This window comes from Anopheles ziemanni, chromosome 2 (genome assembly GCF_943734765.1).
Source record: "Anopheles ziemanni chromosome 2, idAnoZiCoDA_A2_x.2, whole genome shotgun sequence".
In the NCBI taxonomy this organism is placed as follows: Eukaryota; Metazoa; Arthropoda; class Insecta; order Diptera; family Culicidae; genus Anopheles; species Anopheles ziemanni.
The window spans coordinates 82452057-82471976 of record NC_080705.1 but is presented as its reverse complement, the minus strand read 5'-3'; positions in this window follow the sequence as shown (position 1 = coordinate 82471976).

The following is a 19920-nucleotide window of genomic DNA, read 5'->3' as shown; positions in this document are numbered from 1 at the left end:
AGCTGGGAGCAAGTATTAAATATTGACACACGGGTGTCCGTGTGCCTGTAAAACCTGACACCTCGTGCTACATCACGATAAAACGATTCGAACGGGAAAGGTCCGACGATTGTTGCACTAATAGTGATTGAAAGTTCAACAAAAGGTTTCAATTAATCAACAGGAAAATAATTAAGTTGCTTGCAACAAATTTAGATCTCGAATAAATTTTTATTTGATTTTTCATACCCAACATAAATTTTCTATTTGCCTTTGTAGGACGATAATGAATGGAAATCAAGTCTGGTGTACCTTTTCCAATCAACTGCCTGATAAAATCACAATACAGTTGAGCATTGGAAAAACGCTCCAGAATTTTCACCATATCTGATGTGTGTCTATTTTCAAAAAATGAAAATAGACCTAGGGCGGCTGAATACAAAGATGCATACATTCAAATCGAACCAGCTGAACTCAAGTCCGGCACTCTTCTCTAGCAAAACATTCGTTACATGTCAAATTCAGAAATCGAAATTTACTTCATAACATGTCAACGGCGGTGCTGCAAAATAAGTATTCACTTCTTCGACGCCGCCAACACATTTGCACCATTCCCGTGCAGCCTAAAGTCGGTAAAGTCGACCGACTTGCATACGCCTGTCGAATGTTGCTGTTGATTGAAATGCTGCAAAGACATCAATCATTGCAATTATTATTTTTTCCTTCCCCGTTTTGTGTCACGTCACATCAAGCGTATCATGCACAGTACTCACTCAATATGTATTCAGCTGCTACAATGCTTTGGACCCACCGGACGAGCCGTGCCAAGTAAGGGAAAACTTTTGTTCGTTTCCATCCGTTGGCATGACATTTCCAGCTTTTCCGAATCTTTTTCCCATTCGCTTTGTCACCGGTGGTCGCCGGCGGTTGGCTTGCTTTCTTTACAACTCTCCGCACACCGAATGGTTTCGACGGTTGGGTGTGTGTGTGTGTGTGTGTGTGTGTGTGTGTGTGTGTGTGTGTGTGTGTGCGTAATGGAGAAGGAAAATGGAGTTTCCTAACGCCGAACAGGCCAGTCCGTACACCTTCATCAACGAGAAAATGGTCAATTATTGATGGCACAAAGAAGATAATTTGATTGATATCATATATTATACGAATGATTTTTTGATGATCCGAATAGGTTGCCGGTGGCCGAACCAACTTTTCCCGACATTGAACGGGCCTCAAGACTGTCCGTGCCGCTTCCAGTTGGTTTGGCAAAACTTTACCGAACCCAATCGCATTCACTTTTCTTCCAGTGGCACTCTTTGACAAACAAAGTATGTTAGCCATGTTTATGTATTTTATCGAAAAAGACCCCGCCGGTGTCGCTCCGTGTACAATAAATCTTGCCTTCTGATTCTTTAAGACTGAAAAATAATTCTCAATATCAGCAAAACAATCGCCGATAGCATGGACATATATCTTTCCATACAGATGGCATTTTTGCCATCCCCTCCAATTCGCTCCACGTTCCAATACACTCAACACCAACCACAATGGAAAAATCAATCGCTTCTAAAAGGCGCGCGACTTCCTCCACACTAGCAGTAAACATAATCGAATTTCGTGCTAGACTTTTGCGCTGTTTGCCTGTTTTCCAATGTTTTAAGAAACGCTTCACCTGCTGAAAAAAAGAGGGGCGATATGAAATCCTTAAAAGAAACCGAACGAGGCAGGTGAGCAAAACTTTTTCAAAAGAAAAAAACAAGAAACACACATTCGGATGGAAAAACTGGGAAATGGTTATCGTTTTCCTTGTCCCTCTTTGCGCTCGCCCTGAAGAATCATTAATCTTAATCGTATGATTTCTTAATAAATGTCATAAATTTGGGGAGCAAAAAGACACTCGGAACTTCCAAACCTTAGTGTGTCCGTACATGAAAGGGGCATGAAAATGTACTCCATCTTTTCTGTTTGTTCGATTTGAACGACCGTGTGTGTATTTTTTATGAAGATAAATGGCCTTCTTGGGGCAGGTCAGGGGAATGGTGTGACGATAGAATTTTTTGTGCATAGGTTAGCTACATGTTGTTTTTATTTCTAAAAGAACACTTCTGAAAACGTCGTTTCAAGATCACGACCGTTTGATCAACGTCGTTCAAAATCCTGTCTATTCTATCGTCCTTTCCATTTAATTTGGTTATTTAATTAAAATTAATATATTAATTTCTGTACAACACATTTTCTCACTGGAAAACAATCTTTTAAAGTGAATTAGTGTTGGCGAGTGATACGGGAACCGAAACCATGTGTATTTTTAAGATGCCAAAAGCCGCTGAAATCTTCTCCGAAGGCTCGGGTGAACATTTTTCATCAAAGCTTCCTGGAAGGTACCTGGAGAGATTGCTCTCCAGGCCAATTAAAGATCACAAGGTAGCTTACGTGCTCTTCCATCCATGTGAATGTTGTGAGACTTTCTATTTTCGTAAACTTCAGCAACTAAGTGCCCCTCGTGGTCGTACGAACTTTGATTTTTCCGTTGCCAATAATAAACCTACCCCGGCGATGCGTTGCCTCGGGAAAAACGTTCTTCAATTACCGACCCCGGTTCATCATCATTATGGCAACAAACGCTCGGATGATGTATTCATCTGGGATGGTATGAAGCTGTTGCCAATGGAAACAGCCCAGTGCCGGGATGGCCCGTACCAGAAGTACCCTTTTTCGAGAAATACGATAAAGGTAGTCAACAATGGACCACTCGAACGGAGCTCCAAAAAACAGACGGCACCGAAGCAAGCTTCCCACAGGCACAATTTTAACGAAAGCAAAATCCTTTTATCCAGCCCGTCTCCCATTGTGTGTGTGTGTGTGTGTGTGTGTGTGTGTGTGTGTGTGTGTGTGTGATCCTGGGCATACGATCTTTTTTCGTGGGGAGAACAGACCCTCTCCTCTGGTACTCCTTTCGCCGGGATCGTGCTTGACTGAAAGGATATTAAATTCAGGTCCTTTCCCACGCGAATGATGCTCCAACTGCCGGTCCTGCCGACCGCCGTCCATCCATTGGCACACAAAGGTCGCTGAAGTAGCATAATCTTTTCATTTGAATAAATTCTTCGATTGGATGAATTTGGGTCATGTAGCCACTCGCGCCAGTCACTCGCCGAGTCGGGCGAATGAAGAGATCCGGGAAACAAAGAAGTTGATGATGTAGTTAATACATATAAAAACAGGAATATAAACAGTGAAAATAACAGAGAGAAAGTGTGTGTTTGTGAGAGGGAAAGAGTAAGGGAGGGAGTGTAAAGTGTAGGAAATGTAAAGTGTAAAGTGAGGCCCGAGGAACCATCAGGACTTCGGGGAGGGTTTTGATGAAGGTACAGCAACGATGAGGATGTTAACATTCGTAATATTACATCCCATTCCACAACAGTGTATCATCGTTGGGTTCCTTTCTTGCCGTTTTCCCCGCTTTCCCCGCGTTTCGCAAACTCTCCCTCGCTCTTCCCTTTTATCTCCCCACCGCTCCTGCCCACATGATGGGTGTCAATTGGAGCATTTCATTTTGCAATGACTTAATTAAGGGCCTACCGAAGAGCTTTTCCCAGGCTCGCATTTCGTAATGGGCAGATCTGGATAAGCGGAATAAATCCACCCAACCCGCCCAATGTGGTCGATGACTATCATCTTCCCCCTCCACACTCGTTTTAAAGGTTCACGATTTTATTTATTCTTCTTGTGGTTGTTTATGCTGTTTTGAATGTTTTCTCCACTTTTTTGCGTTAAACCCTGTTACTTACTACCCCCTTATTCGGTAATCGTTTATTACTACCGTTTTGCATAAACTTCCGCTCCGTGGTAGCGTGCAAACAGGAAGCTTACCAGTAGCGGGGGTGAAAACCAACGAAAAACCTGTTTTCGATACATTAAATATCAATAAAAATGTTTTTCCCCCTCGCAGCAGGAAGGGTTTGGTTGTATGTGTAAGGAGAAACACGCGTGGTTTCCTTCCATTTTGGCGTTGCTCGCTGTTAAAACCTTCACCTGGAACAAAAAAAAACGATGTTGTATAATATCGGATACAGTCTCGTCCACAAAAATGTGGCCGCGTTGAGTACTGGAAAAGCGAATTTATTCCTTACCTATTTCCAGACACGAATAAGTTTCTTTTGTGATTCTCCTTTTGTTTGCTGATTCGTTGTTTTGAAACAGATGTGGTCTCTTTTTCTTTTAGATTTCTTTTCAGTTTCTATTATTAATTAAAAAAAAAAAAAATTAAAATTTTACTGTAAACATATCTTAGTAAGCGGAAATTTCCTTATGAATTAATTTTAATTTGTCTCGTATTTCAAATTCACTTGCTCATTTGCATCTGCTGTGTTGCATTTGCTAGAATGAAAAATGATTCAGATGTGATTGAATATACTCGAACAGATTGATGCACTGCAAAATAAGAAGATAATTTGATCATTGCTGCAGCTTTAAAATCCAAAAACATATTTTTAGCAATCTGTTGTTTTTTTTGTGATGTGGTCGTCATCATTTTTATCGGAATAAAGAGTTTAAAGTTGGATAAATATTTGTAAATTGGGTGTAAAGGTGCCGGAATAAGCAATTATTTTTGCTTCGTTCATAGTTTTTCCTAAAAATTGCAAATTTTTCGAGCCGATCACGATTTTCCGGTAAACACTGTAAGTGGAAACCCCGGAAGAAAGAGTGCAATAGATCCTGGGAAATTATTTGTTTGTAAGAAAGAGAAGCACGGCACGGAGAAAAAAACACGACAGTAAAGCGGCAAAATATCCCATGCAAATTGCATTGCATATTTTTGTTCCACACACACCTTTGACGTGGCTCGTGCCACGCGTCCCGTTTCCCTCATCGCACCGCACTTGCTTGTTGCCAGGGTTTTTACATCACGCCCCGTAGCCATTCCCCGCAGAACAGGTGCATTGTAGCGCTCGATCACAGCCCCTTACTCGGACGGGCGGACAGCATTGAGCCATTTCCCACTCTAGCGATCATCCCTTGCAGTCTGTTATCGCGCTGGCAGCATACGTCCTCTATTCAGCGCCAAACATTGTTTAACTGGTGAGGTTTTTATCCCTCCCTTCGACCAAAGACCCCCTCCCAGCTCCAGTTCGCATGTATTTGAATGCACCGACCGGTAGGGAAAACCGGGATGCTGGGAAAAACCTGCCACCGGAAATGGATGGTGCGATGAAAGGAAAGCTTTCACTGAAACACGGGTGTGAAAAGCTCCCCCCCTTTTTCTCCGCCGAATGTGTGCTGGCTAACGTAAATGATATCGGCTGGCGTCCCGTCCAAAACACACACACACTCACACATACAGTGCTCGAATCGTTGGTTGGCGCGGCAGCTTCCGAAAGCGTTGCTTGCACACGGGAACATTTTCTGGGTGAAGAAGTGAACCCGGCATGTAGACAGGCTTGGATGAAGAGGTCTGCTGGTCGGGAGGTAAAATAGCTAACCATAAACCGACGTATTGAGCTTTTCATCATAACATTTGCCCTCGTTCTCTCACATGACCGCCCTCCTCCCTTCAGCCTCCTCCGCACGGTATGGTTCAGAACAACTCCTACCTTGGGGTGTGTGTGTGTCTGTGGAAACCATATCACTACTAGACCATATCAATGACATGTCGAAACCCTCGCTACCACAACGCATTTGTTTATTCCTTTCTCGATACCATCACTCCACTCCTCCACCACTTGGTCCGACCTTCAAGCAGTGAAGCGTGCTGGAAAACAATCGGTGCACTCCAACGGGGCTTCCAATGCATTGTTCAAGCGCCCAACGTGTGCCCGTGTGCGTTTGGTTGACCTCGAGGGAGGGTGTATTTGCCAATTGTCGGAAGCACTGCGGGGTCGATCGGAGCTACTATAGTCCTGCCGATGTTTCGGGAATTTGGAGTGGATGAATTCCGGCGATTAATGATTTGTTCCTGGGAACGATGTGAGTGGCGGTCGAAATACAAGTTCACCACCTTGATCAGGGATGGTTTAACTTCACGTGAGTGAAACCCCCAACTCACCGGAATCGGAAAGGTTATTACGCAATTTTGAAAATGTACCCTGGGAAGCTCCCCCGAAAGGTCATTCCGCACAGTTTCGAGGTTAGAAGGTCCAACAAATAGTCATTGATGTGAAAACAACCGCTGATATCGATACAACCGTAGAAAACTAGCTGATAGTTTATTTTGTTTCAGTCTTTTTCGTTGGGTTCAAAGGTTCCCAAACTGTTTTTTAAAATTTTAAATTCAATTGGTCAATTTTAAATTTAAAAAAATTTAAATTTAAAGGTCAATTGTTTGATATCGCTTAAAAACAAAAAAAAATAACAACTTTAAAACCAAGCAAAACAACCAAGAGAAATAAAACACGGTATTAAAAAATACAACATAAATTTCTGTATGTTTGGTTTACCATTGCGTACGCCAAATAACGTAATATAGATTCAAATTCACTTTTTACAAAATTGCATAATATTTTTCAACCATGATATATAAACAAAAACAGTTTCATAAGTTTCAATCATTGTTTTTACTCGATTAAATAGTTTTGAAAATTATTTCAAATGTAATTTTAGTACTTGTTCCTCCTCAAAACCTCAAAACAAGTGAAAATAAAAACAAATATTGCAATCATCCAACCGCATTTTTCTCTAAACTTATTATTCTAGTTTTAGATTTTATTTTACTAAATGATTGATCGATTCAAAGGTGGCTTTCAAGGAATGGATTAATTTGTATTTTTCATCTATTATGTTTTGAGGCTCATTGAAATATGAGTAATATTTACATTTTTCCTTATTAAAAAATTACTGATAACAGAACAACGAGACACTTTTCCATTTTTCCATTTTTCCACCAATTTGCACGTCTTCATTGAAAATATCCCGCAAAAACGTAAGAACTGTACAAAATCTCGTTTTTCTGAGTAAAAGTTTCATTCGAGATTAATATTGGGAGCTCACACAATCAACACCTGAGTGAAAAATCGTGCCGTGGATCAGTTTCGTCCACACCGTGCACCGGTTGACACTTAAAGACCGCGATTTTCCTACCTTTCGGTTGAATAAACTATCCCCACACCCGAAACGTATGTACCAGACCGGTAACGAATCGTCGCTCATCGATTAGCTTGCCGCAGTTAATTTCCGTGTATCCTTGCTAACCTGCACTCTGCTTCGGGTTACAGTTTCCTCGCCCGGACCTACGCCTCGCGCCTCGCCTGCCCCACGACAAACCTGCTCCGTCAGGAACGTTTGGCGTATGCAGAACAATTTTGCTGAAATAACTTACAAGGGAAATGATTCCACAAACTCGTCCGTACCTGTCCCCGGGAGACGCCTTCGCCGGTGCGAGCAAAAACCCTTCGAGTGGAAATGCATGTCTTCCCCCCCGGTGAACGGAGGGTGGTGGAAAGGTGGAGGAGATTTGATGAAACAGACGATGCTGCACATAACTCTTTGCTCGGCATTCGTCAATGCTTCCACCCAGCGCCGCCCCCAGCATCCCGCATCTCCAGCGGGAAAGTCCTTACAAGCACACACACACACACCCATATCGACCGTGGTCGATGGTACATTGTCCGTCAAAGGGAAAGCTCCATGTGCCGATACGTCTTTCGCTCTCTTCGCTTTCCATCGCTCGCTGTCAGCGTTTATGCTCGCGAGCGTGCCATACAACAGTGTTGTAATTTACAGTGCCCAACGTCAACCATCGCACACGGGCGCAGGCAAAGGGTAGAAATCAGAGCAACGTAAAGTGGAGCAAGCCACCCGTTCCGACCACGAGGCACAAACATCCGGTGCTCCCGCTCTGCTCAACGTGAGGTGCATTCAGGCGCGAAGTGACAGCTGTTCTTCTCCGCACGCTTCCTCACTCGGAGCTTTTCGTCCTCCGAAGCCGTGAAAGCTCACCGCGAGGGAAAAGCTTTCCCACCGTATGGTGCTATGGGAACCGGCATGGCTGCCAGGATGTTGCCTGCCAGCGCGAAGTGAACGAACGGAGCGAATGAAAGAGCGATATCGAGCTGCGAGAGGAACTCCGTTTGGCCGGCTGTTACTTCTTCTTTTTTTCCGCTCGTTCACTCTCTGTTTTCTTTCATTCTTTCTTTCCACTCCCCTCTGTTTGTTTGCTCTCTCTCTCGCTCGTACTCTCCCGCTCTTCTGCCCCCAGGACACCCAGCATCGGGCAAAGTGCTCTTCAAATGAAGTTAACAGGCAGAAAAGCGGGCTTCCTGTGGACGATCGGGCGACGCCCGCAAGGAGTATACCGGAGGGGGGAAGGACGCAGAGCCGAGCGTACGAGCCCGAAGACCGAAGAACCAACACACCAACAAAGCGGCCGTGCCGCGTGGCTGGAAGGCAGCCGGAACGAAAGCGGAGATGGAAAATGCGTCGTCTTCCGGTGGAGTGAAGCGCATGGAGGCGCCTGGTCCGTTACACGATGCATCGGTCCGTGGTTGTTCGGGACGGGTGTGGGGCGGTTGCTGGTGAGTATGTGTGTGTGTGTGTGGGTTCACCTGCCGCTTGGGATGCTGGCAGTTAGCTTACCACCGACGACCCGAGATGAGATTTCCCATCTCGTGCCAGCAGCGCGAACGCTTCAGTCTTCTGTGCAGTTTTGACCCGTACGGCCGCGCGCGCTGAACGCTTTTGAACAATTTTCTTACTCCGCCAGACCAACAGAACCACAACATTTCCAACATTACACATCACTTCCCGATCATACACGCACACACACACTCGGTCCTCCTTCCATCGGCCAGCCGAAACCAACAGCCGGTCCGGGCGATAGTGACTCGACCGAACCGAGAATCCTTCGACTCCCTCGCGAATCCACGCGCGTTTTCCGTGTTCCGTGCCAACCGGTTCACCGTGTGCTCCGGAGCGTTCCTTCTGCTATCGACATCCGTACCGAACCGTGTGCTCTGACCGCGTGTGCTTACCCGCTACGAATATCCCCCACGTGATTAGAGCGTACATCTTAGGCGAGTGAAAATACGCGAGAATATTTGAAAGTTGGTATATCCTCCACCGAACCCTCATAATTTGTGATCCTTCAACATATCGGTAATTGATTTATCAGTGCTTTCAACTTGTTAATTTTAAGTTAACTACACGTGTCGCGTTGAATTTAGTTTATAAGCAACTAGTTTAAAACTCAAATAAAAATCCATGAATGTGTTTGTGAATCTATGTTTGTGACCGAACTTCTTGGTTGTGACGACAAAACAATTACCAGGTGTAAAGTGGGAATGCTTATTGCTTAAGGAGTTTCAAAATGTGTCTTTAACCTGCGGTTCCTAAGCTCTTGAAAAACACATTTTCCATCCGAATCGACACCCCCCAAACAGTAATATCCTACATCGATTTAACTCGGAGTGCGTAAATACTGGTACCTTTTCTCCACCGTAATAAACATTTATATACTCGTAATCGCCCCGAAGTCAACCGAGACGACCGGAAATCACCCCCCAAAACCTCGAGCAGGTTAAATAGGAAGGCAGAGGAAGCGCAAAACAACATTCGGGTGTAAGGGACCCATTTTGAGAAATCGTCAAGAAAACACGTTGTCTACAAAGGTTACAGTTTCGTTTTATTTTTCAAACGGTTGCCAGTTGTTTATTGTGCCCACAATATGCTGGTCTTGCCATCGGTTTAGTTGCAATCAATAAAAGATGAAACGATATACGAAATGAAATCGAACTCGTGTGTACTCTACGTTGTATAAGTGAAAACGATAGGTTGATCACGATGATCAAGTTAAGAAACGTTGACAAACGTAAGTTATCGTGAGATAAAGGAGAAAACTCTGGTTTAAAACTCATCATCGTGAAAGTCAAACGTCACCGAAAAACGTAACAAAGAGAAATATTAAACTTCAGTGCAGTATAACTATCGTTAAACTTTAATGTGATCTGTGTATGAAGAACATAAAAAGAATCGTGTTACAAAGCAACATTTAAGTCTAATTTGAAACTATCTGCACTTTGGATTTGGTTACTTTTCGGTGGGATCTTGTCAAACAAGGTATGTAAAAGTTGATAATTTTCCATCAAGTTGATTCTTTGTTTTGACCAAGAGTAAAAGTTTTCTTCGTAGGAGTATATTAACCTTTACCTTTCTCTTCATTTTTATTGTAAATAATTGGAAAAATAGATTTCGGAAACGGTCGCGAAATAATTTTAAATAATTTATAATTTAGTTCCACTTTAACTAATGCTGACGAAAAATGCATTAGTATTCATCCTTTGATACTTTGTATATCCTTGGTAGACAATATTGATAAGGTGTTAAGGTATATTATTAATATTTTTACAGGTACGATACCCAACAAATCATTAAATTTAACAAATAGTTTACAATCTTTAGTTCACAAATAGTACTTAATTCATACCACTACATTATTCCAAAAGTAATGTTATGAATAAACCTGATTCGATTGTACAATATTTTTTTTTATAAATTTCAATTTTTCAAGATTTATTACTTATTTAAGACAACATACTTAAATCCGAGGTTAAGAGTAACTCTTACAAAAATATGTAAAACAGCCAAAAACAAACATCTCTTCTATAAGAAAGAGTGAACAGTCGTACCATCCACAAATAAATTGCTAAAGGATGAATTGGTTCTTAAAGACTGGTTACACACAATGTCCCCCGTGAGCTATGCTTCCAACCGATGGAGCCTTTAACCGCACTCGGGTCTTGTAAAACATCACCGATTTACTGCTCAGTGCTCAGAAATTATTGCGCACCCTCCACCTGCCGCGCAGGTGGCTGCTGATAAATGTGCACAAATTCGAACTGATTTTTCCAACCCAAACCGATGCCACCGTTCGTCTCAAGCTCCACTCGGAATGGTAATCAAATCGACGGTGAAAGCATGAGCCACGTACCATTTCGCATTACCTTTGGCGCAACCGTTACGCTGGCTGGTTCAGGGAAAGAAAACTCACCTTTGCGTCCATCGCAGGAAGGATAAAACGAGGGAAAGAGAGGGAGAGAGAAATACAGAGAGAGAAAGAAATAACATGAGAAAAAGTATATTGAGGCTGCGGAAAGCAATCGGAGCAAACAAATTTCTTTCCTTAATCCGTGATATTTATAGATTTATTATTATTTTCGCTCCTCATCCTTTGCTCGGCTGCCGGTTGGTTCTTTCCTCCCCGCCTGGTAAACTTCTTTCGCCATCCATCTACGCTCGTTTCCGTCCGTTGGGTGTCCGCCCAGGCGTATCGGCGGTGCTTTCGCCCGCCCGAAGCTCGGAAACTCCATCGCCGAGGCGAGGCGGAACGGTGAACACGTCAAAGCTGGCGCTCGAAGCGGTGGCACGCCAGCAATCAGTGGCTGCCCGAAACGGTTGCTCTTTTATGCCACGCAGCCTCCAACGGTGCACCGTTGGAGCTTGGTGCTTGGTTGAAGGACGCAAAAGAACTCGGCCTCGTTACCTTTGTGCTTCTCGATGTGCATCTCCTCCACGCGGGGGAAAAAAATCATCCCTACCTTTCCTATAATTCCCCTAAGACAGGTTCACTTCCAGGGCGCAGCGAACCGTTTCCTCAATGGTTCGATCCGTTCTGATTATGGATGCCAGCTCTACTAGGGGTTGGGCACACCATCTCCATCTCTACCCTGATGTCAAAGGTCGGGCCAACCGGGGATCGAGGCTACTCTAGCCTGTGAAACGACTTTCGAAGATTTCCCCCTCTCCCCCTCCCATTCTCTTCTGCCTTTGTCTAGGAGCCAACCGGCCATTTCTCGTTTCACTTTTCCACGAAAGAAACTCGCTACTTTGGGGGGAAAGTTTGCGCTTTGCTCGGAAGCGTCCCGACTCTGAAGACACAACAGGCAGGCTTTCATGTGCAGACAGACGAGCTGGGGTGGCAACGGACGGGGATCAACGGCTGGCTGAACGGCCTACGGTACACAAATTTCGCATCACAAATATTTCCACCGAGCGCGCTGGTATCAAAAAAGGGACCGGGACTCCGGGACTCGGCGGACTATCGGCCCACCCACCCACAACCGGAGTCCCGGTGGCTTCCCCGCGGGCCGACTCGATGGCCATTACATTACATCACTTCATTGGCACGAGGGGGCGCAAGGTAAACAGAATCTCGGGACAGGCGAAGGCCACCGGATGGCATTGCTGCGGTGAAATCAGTTTGGTGCTCGCACAGTAAGCCTCAACCATCAAAGAGCTCGATCCGGAACGTCCCGGGTGGCCCTTTGCGCGCGGTGCGAAGGTAAATATGACGATGACGATAGACTCCTCCCGCTCCCCCACCTCTCACAGCCCGAATAACCCCTCCGGCGGAAAAGTACTACCGAACGGAAATTTCTCGTCTCGCAAGTGAAACACTCACCTAGAGTTACCTGTTTGTCTAGGTGGAAAAATCGGCTCTTTGAAGACGGTTCGCTTTCGGGGTTTTCCTGCGTGTTTGTTGTCGGTGTATTTATGGTGGTGTGTGTGTGTGTGTTTTGTTCTTAAAGAAACTGACTTCGGTCTCGAAATGGTACATTCGTGCTGCTCAATCTATCGCTGTTCCTCGCCACCTCTCGTCATCGTCCGGAGCAGTAAATCAATATTTTGCAATAAAACCGTCAGAAGAAACGTCGCTTTCCTGAACTTTGTCGTTGGCCCTTCCGAGCAGACATGCTCACCTTGCCTTTCGTTACCCTTTGCGCGATTTTATGAGTAAACACTCATTTCTCATCGTTCTTTGCGCATGAAAGTGTTCCCGGTTGTCGGAATCTGGGAATGTTAAATTCTTATATTTTTATACTTCTTGTAATACTATTTCTGTTTCCCAAGTGTTTTTTCTTCACGTCTTGCTTCCTCAAGTTTCTACAATACTTTGCATTCGGGAGTTAAACATCACTCCATAAAATTGGTTACACCATCCGAGTGAATTATGTCCCAGTAATAAATACCATCCACTCTTCAAACGTTGAGACATTCGACGCTGGTAAAATTAACCCACTCGTTGACGTTGATGACGGTGTGGTTTAGCTGGGCCCTCGGTCTCGGTTGCCAGAGATTCCAGCTTACCCAATTTGCATATTCTTCCGTTCCGATGAAATCTTCCAGGAAATCGGTTCCCAGTCGTCGCGCGTGTGCGTAACCTGGCCCGGAAGCGCCAACTTCTTCGGGCTCTTTTCGCGTCAAATTAGGCATCAATGATGCTTCAGCACGAGTTTCAATAAGTCTCATGTTTCTCGGCGACTGCGGTGCGACGCTTTCGAGGCTCGAGCCGCACTTCCCCGAAGCGACCGACACTCGGGCGACACTTGGGTTAGGTATATTTTTTTCCATTCAAGTTCCATTACGACTTCTCAAGTTACGCAACTTAAGGTGTTTGGTTCACGATGCCTTTACTTTTAATTTGAAACTAAGATAGGCAAATTTAGGCAACTCAATCCTTATCCGGTGAAAACCAACCGGTAGCTATGATATTTCAGTGCACTTTCCATTTGTTGTTATGGTATGTAAAAGCTCATTTTAGTTTTAGCTGAAAGAAAATCGGCAAACATTGAAGTTATTGTAGAATTTATTGTAAAAAAATTATGAATACGATAACATATCCAACGGTTTTCCTTATTGGTTCATTTACTTACTGTTTTATTTGCTGAGCAGTCATCATATTACTATCGAATGCTGGTTTTTAAAGTCGTCAATCCGTTTATTTTACGCTTTATTTTTTCTGAAATTTTATTTTAAACTTTTCGAATAATTTTGATATGTTTTTAAAATATATTGCATCCGTTTGTGGTTATTATCACTAAAATATATAACATGGAAACTGATGAAAGGTATTTGTTTGCTGTTAAACAATTAAAAAAAATTAACACCAAAACCTCAGTCACGAAATGTTCACGTAAACTAGTCAAATAAATGTATACATGAACACAAGTTTTAATGTTGAGCATACCTCGAAAGCAATAAATATGATCCCTAGTATTAGAAAAGTGATCCACATTGTTTATGTGAATTGCATATTGCTTTATTTTTCTTACATCATCCTTTCGAATGGATGCGGGTAAATTGATAAAACTTCGTTATTTTAAAAATTCCAGCAAACACATGCTGATAAATAAGAACTCGTAAATTCCGTCCGTATGCTTTTCCCTTCCAAAACAAATGGGTTGTGTTTGGAATTCAATCACAAAAGAAACAAACACCCACCCGGAAAAAAACCAGATCAGTACACGTACAAATATTCAATTTCATCAAAACTTCAATTTGAATAAAATGAAACTCCCGCAGGACGGGATGGGGAAGTTATTTATTATTTCGAATTATAGTGTAAATTGTAACCAAATTTGCTCCTGCGATCCATGGCCAGCGATAGCGTACCGAGCCGAAAAGGATTCGCCGTTGTTTGTTGGGTTCTGCGAAACTGGCAAAACCCCAAAAGCACATCACCTCTGAACTCTGACCTCGGTGCCCTCCTGCTGTGTAATCGACTCTCGAACGGAGACGATCTCTTTTACTTTCCAGCGCTCAACAAGGAGCCCAGGTGGATCGTTTACGCCCCGCGGCGGTGGTCCCGGCGGCCTGGTGCGGGAAGCGCCCACCACATGGCCCACTAGCGGGTCCGCAGTGTATAAGAATCAAGTCATCGCCGCCGAAAACCTCGGCAAAGAAAGCGAGAAAAGCCACCGGGTTGCCTTTTTTCTTACAGTTCTCTCGACGGTGGCGAGTTTCTTCCGCCATTACCATCGGGCCTCACCGTAGCGTACCGGGGCCAACCTCTGCGGGGCATTAAATATTCAGTATGCGTAAATATACTTTTTTAACGAAAAATATGGCTGGCGAGAAGGAACAAGCGCGTGGAAGGCGCTGGCCACGCGCACGACACCGCAGGGAAGGGAAAAGGAAAATTTTCGGGTCTCATTTCTGGGCGCTTTTTATTTCAACATAACGTCGACGGCAGAGGGCAACCTTGTGTCGATTTTGAAAGGATGCCTGACAAAAAGGATACAGCTGAACAATGGGGAGAGGAGCGAAAAAGGCACTTGCATCAAACACTGTACCTTCCTAGAGGTAATGCTCGAACATGGTTCCATTCATTCTTTACCCTTTTCTCTGGGAAAAAATTGTCCATGAAAGATTTAAACAGGTTTTTTAAATATAAAAAAAATGTTTTGCAAAGAAGATTTTACTTTAAAAACTTCGAAATTGGGGGAAAACCTCTTTAGAAAAAAAGGAGTAAACACTAATAATGTAAACTGAAAAATCTTCAAATTAAGATGAATGCTTTTTAACACAATTTAATATGAACCCGAGAAGTTTTACTTTGTTTTAAAAGTTAAAAGTGACTGAACTAGTGTTCCTTCATTACATCAATAAGTGTTTCCTGCTTTGAACGGAATACCTGTTTGAAAACGTTACAATGCTTTTCTACTTTTTAAAAGTTAAGAAACACAAACTCATGGCAGAATGGTACAAATTTATGCACAGCACTAGCAATGATGCTGTAGTATCTAGGGAATATCCCAAACAAACACACACACACACACTTATACGCTAACACTCATTCTCACACTGCCCCACAATGCGGATATCGTATCATGAAAGTAAACCTTAGAAAATAATAACTTTCCTACGGATAATTTGTTAGCTGATTGAATGTTGCCCTACTGAATTTTTCATTGCGCCCAAATGGGCGGTAATCAGGGATGGGAATGACTTATTGAAACGTACTTTAGTCCACCCCCGGAACGCGCTCTGAGCTTGATCCATCCCTTAGATCTGTTGAATTTGGGGTTTACTTTCGTTTTTTTCTTTCTTGCTTTGTTTTTGGGGTTACTTATCGTTTTTCAGCACGTGCTCGCTGGTGGGGCTTTTGCGACTCAGAAGTAATTCTTTGCCAACTGAAAGCAAGACAAACACCAACAAACATTAGGCTAGCAGATACCCTTTGCAAATAAATTCCCTCAAGCAGTGTGTTGGTGTTTCAATTTTCTGTTTAACCCATATGGTCATCACGGTTCCGGCATGTTTTTTGAAGCCATATATTCCGCAGAGCGTTTATTTGTTCGCAGTAGCAAAGTTTAGAATGTGTTTTGCTAATTGCGACCCATCCGTGTGAAAAGCGAGTATGATTTCATTAGTTCTACAAGATTCTTGTGAATCAGTTTTTTTATAACATTGTTGTTAAGTTCATCTAAAACCAGAGCACAGTTGAAAATGTTTATGCAGGTTAAGCGGTAAAATGAACGGAGAACACTAAGCAAAAGTATACTATACAATATTGTATTATACTATACTATACTATACTATATTATACTATACTATACTATACTAAACTATGCTAAACTACATTGCACTACGCTATACTATATCGTAAAATATGATAAATTTTTGTCTATTTTGAATTATTTTCAACAAATGAATTGTTACCTACTTCTTTTTTTACAATAAATAAGTTTTTTGCTGACTCCTTGATGGTTAGTTTTATCAATGTCGTTAAATAATTCTTATTAAATATATAGAATTTCAAAAAAATATGTAAGAGAAAAATTATGTCTCCTTTTAAGAACCGCTTAAAGTACGCGTTTAAACACGTATCTTGTTTCAGAATGAATAATGATTTTCATTTGGAATGGTATGCATGCGTTTTTGCGCAGAGTATGTTAACATCTAACAAGATATGTCAAAAACGAATTGTTCGATATCAGATAGATGAAATTGTTTTAAACGCATTGTTATAGTCCTATACTTGATATATTCCAAAACATTGTTGTTTTTAAGCAAATACATGCTTATACTGCTTTATTATATAGTGAATCATCACTACGTTTCGTATTTCGTTATGGTTCTAAGTATTAATTTCTATAGGATACAGTAACATCCTTTATTAAAAGATTGATCTCATTCCAACCAGTCGAACATTTAGAAGTATAAATCTCGTAAATTTAGCCCTTGAAGGTCCCGCTGCCGCTCTGTCCGCGTACCGTTTAATCCGCCACTGTGTTTATGTTCAAGCTAATCTTAATGCTGTTCTCAAATATTTATTGAATTACTTGTAGAAAATAAATCCTTAACATAGTCAGGTCTCATCTGGGTTTTGACGTCCACCAGGATGGAAAGATTATTCAATTTCTTTTAAAGATGTCATAAATCATCAATCAACGTTTTGCAATGAATACTAAAATACACGATCTCAGTATAATGTAATTGGAAAATATTCGGATAAGTTAATGGACCAAAAACAACATACTTGGGATATTTTTACATTGGCTTCATACTTTTTCCTGAATCTTTTTTCTTTGTGACAGACTTTTTTCTTGCGCGAGGATGAGGCTTCACTTTAATTGAGAATTTATTGTCTTTTCGCTTAGGATTGTTACAATTTGTTCCGTTGAATCAGTCACAGGAAAGAGTGTACGCGAATCTCTGAAACTGACCCTCAAAAAGCACTAATTGAGTTATTTTCCCATTCCAATCCAATTATGTTGGGTGTTTGTGTTTAAATTCGGGCTATCAAATACAGAACATGAAACATTTGGGGTCAATGCTGAAGTAAATTAAAATCTAAGGACTAAAGATGGTTAAATTGATTTTGATAAACAAATTTGCTTATCAAACCACCATTTTATGAGAGCTTTCCTCCTGACATTGAATCAGCCATGGTTTATTTTCCAATTTATCACCAGATGGAGACGCCTGGTGTTTTACATCCCATTTGAGATTCCTCCTACATTCATGGCCATTTATCAACTGCAAACATTGCTCCCATATGTAGCATAATTAACGCATTATGATATCGCAGCGGGAGGGGTAAAAAATCAAATCCAAAATGAACTTTTAATTAAAAGCAGTGTCAATCACGTCGGTATGTGCTGCACAGCAAGAAGATGTGAAAAAAAGCAACGAAATTCCTTTCCAGCCCACTCGAATGAAAGCTTTTCACACAAACAAACAAGCACACACTCTCGTACGAATAAAAGCTTAAATTCACACGCTTAAAAAAATGAATATGCCCAGTGAAGCGCACGGCATTAACGGTGGGCCGTGCGGGCTTAATGGTGCTTTTATTGACCCTGGGGAAATTAACTTGTTTACCATTAATGGAGTTTAATGTTGCGCTAAGCGTCGGTGGGCTGCCGGTTGGAGCATGATTTTCGACCTCAAGAACACATTTTGAGGCCTTACGGGCGGCAGCAAATGGGATTGTTTCAATGGTTGGTTGAAGGTTTCGGGTGAGCCGGAAAGCAACATTAAGATCGCATGTTTCCATCCGTGTCCATATCCATCCATCCGCCAACAGAAGTGAAAACTGCTTCGGCGCGTATGCTTCAGATTCACTCCGCAGTCCGTTTTAATGACGATACAGTCGATGAAGCGACAGGGAATTAATTGCATGTATTTAGTGGGGTCGGCGGTAGGTCAAAATCTGTCTTCCCGTTCAGCCGTTCTGGGGTCCGGGCCTGCAAGGGGTGGATATTTGATATGGACATAATTAATTATTCCCATCCTTATGTTCAGCACTTCTGTATGCATCGAGTTGGGTAACAACGAGCTCCAGGTAATTATAAAAAAATCCATCCGATATAAACCCACTAAGCCTTCGGCTTTAATCAGCTGCGTGAACTATACGCACTCAACTTGGCTGGACGATGAGACGACAAAAGACGAGATGGATCCAAACACTCTACTCGTCGGGGAAGTGTGCAATCGCACGTCTTATCGTGTCCTGAAATCCAGAACGTAAACCGGTCCACCATCTGCACCGCACTGGCAGGTCGCAAAGCTGTTCGAGTTCATCGCTCGCCGTCTGGCGCTAAGCGAAGGCCCTCTCGGCAGAGTGCAATCGGTTGGAGTAAAACCACACCGACCTCCGGTGGCGGTGATGCAGCCGAGCCAGCGCAAGCAGCTGCCATCGTGGTAGATTGTGGACCGACCCGAATACTCCCCGAAACAATGACGCAAATCCCGCCAGTGCCGGCAGTGTTCCAGGAAGATATGGTGGTAAAAATTTCCAGCTCACTGAACGTAATCCGCAACACCGTCGGAGCGGCAGAACGTACCCATCGGCACAGGACTTCACCCCAGAACCAGGACGAACCGGTAGAATCGCCCGGTCGCCGAGGCAATCGTCATTACCGACATTATCGTCATTACCGCGTGCCCTCCCCTCCGTGTCCAAGCGTGTTCGCTCTATTTATACATAATCGTTATTATGTCGTAAAATAATATTATTTTATTTCACTTGATGCCGACACGTCTTGATGCCCCCTTCCCGGGCAGGGTAATGGGACAAGAGTGGCCCGATTACACTCGCCATCCCGACCCTGGGTGGGTCTTTTTGCTTGATGTGCGTGCAAACACGTCTCGCCGAGACGTTCTCGCTTCGGTCTCGATGTGTTCCTGCTCCTTGTGGCCAAACGAAATGCCTGTCAAACATCCCCGACTCCCGGGGCGCCTAGTCACCTCCGCAAACAAACATGAAAGCGTTCCCTTATGGTTGAGCAGAAATTGAAACACCAACCACTTGGCCGGTTTCTCATGGCTCAGGGGCCATTCGGGAAGCGCACGGGAAAAGTAACGAATCATTACCCGGGATGTGTGTGTGTGTGTGTTTACTGGTAAATACCCTCTCACCTGATACCTACAGTGGTAGTTTGCTTTGGATGCGGGATTAAATGTAATACATTTTCCAGTAAACGAACCACACAAAAAGTACCGAGTAGTTGTGAAACCGATATGAAAACACTAAACTAAACTACGATTCACACAACTACTTACCAGAGGCTTTTGAATTTAGATCTGATAGATACACGTGCATGGTATTCTAGAAAATTTGTAAACAAGCATACTACTTTGAGCATTGGAGTACATCATTCTTCCAAGAATCATACATCTCAACTAAACCCTTAGTTAATAAAAAAAAACCCGAGTTCAAGTGACGCCTTC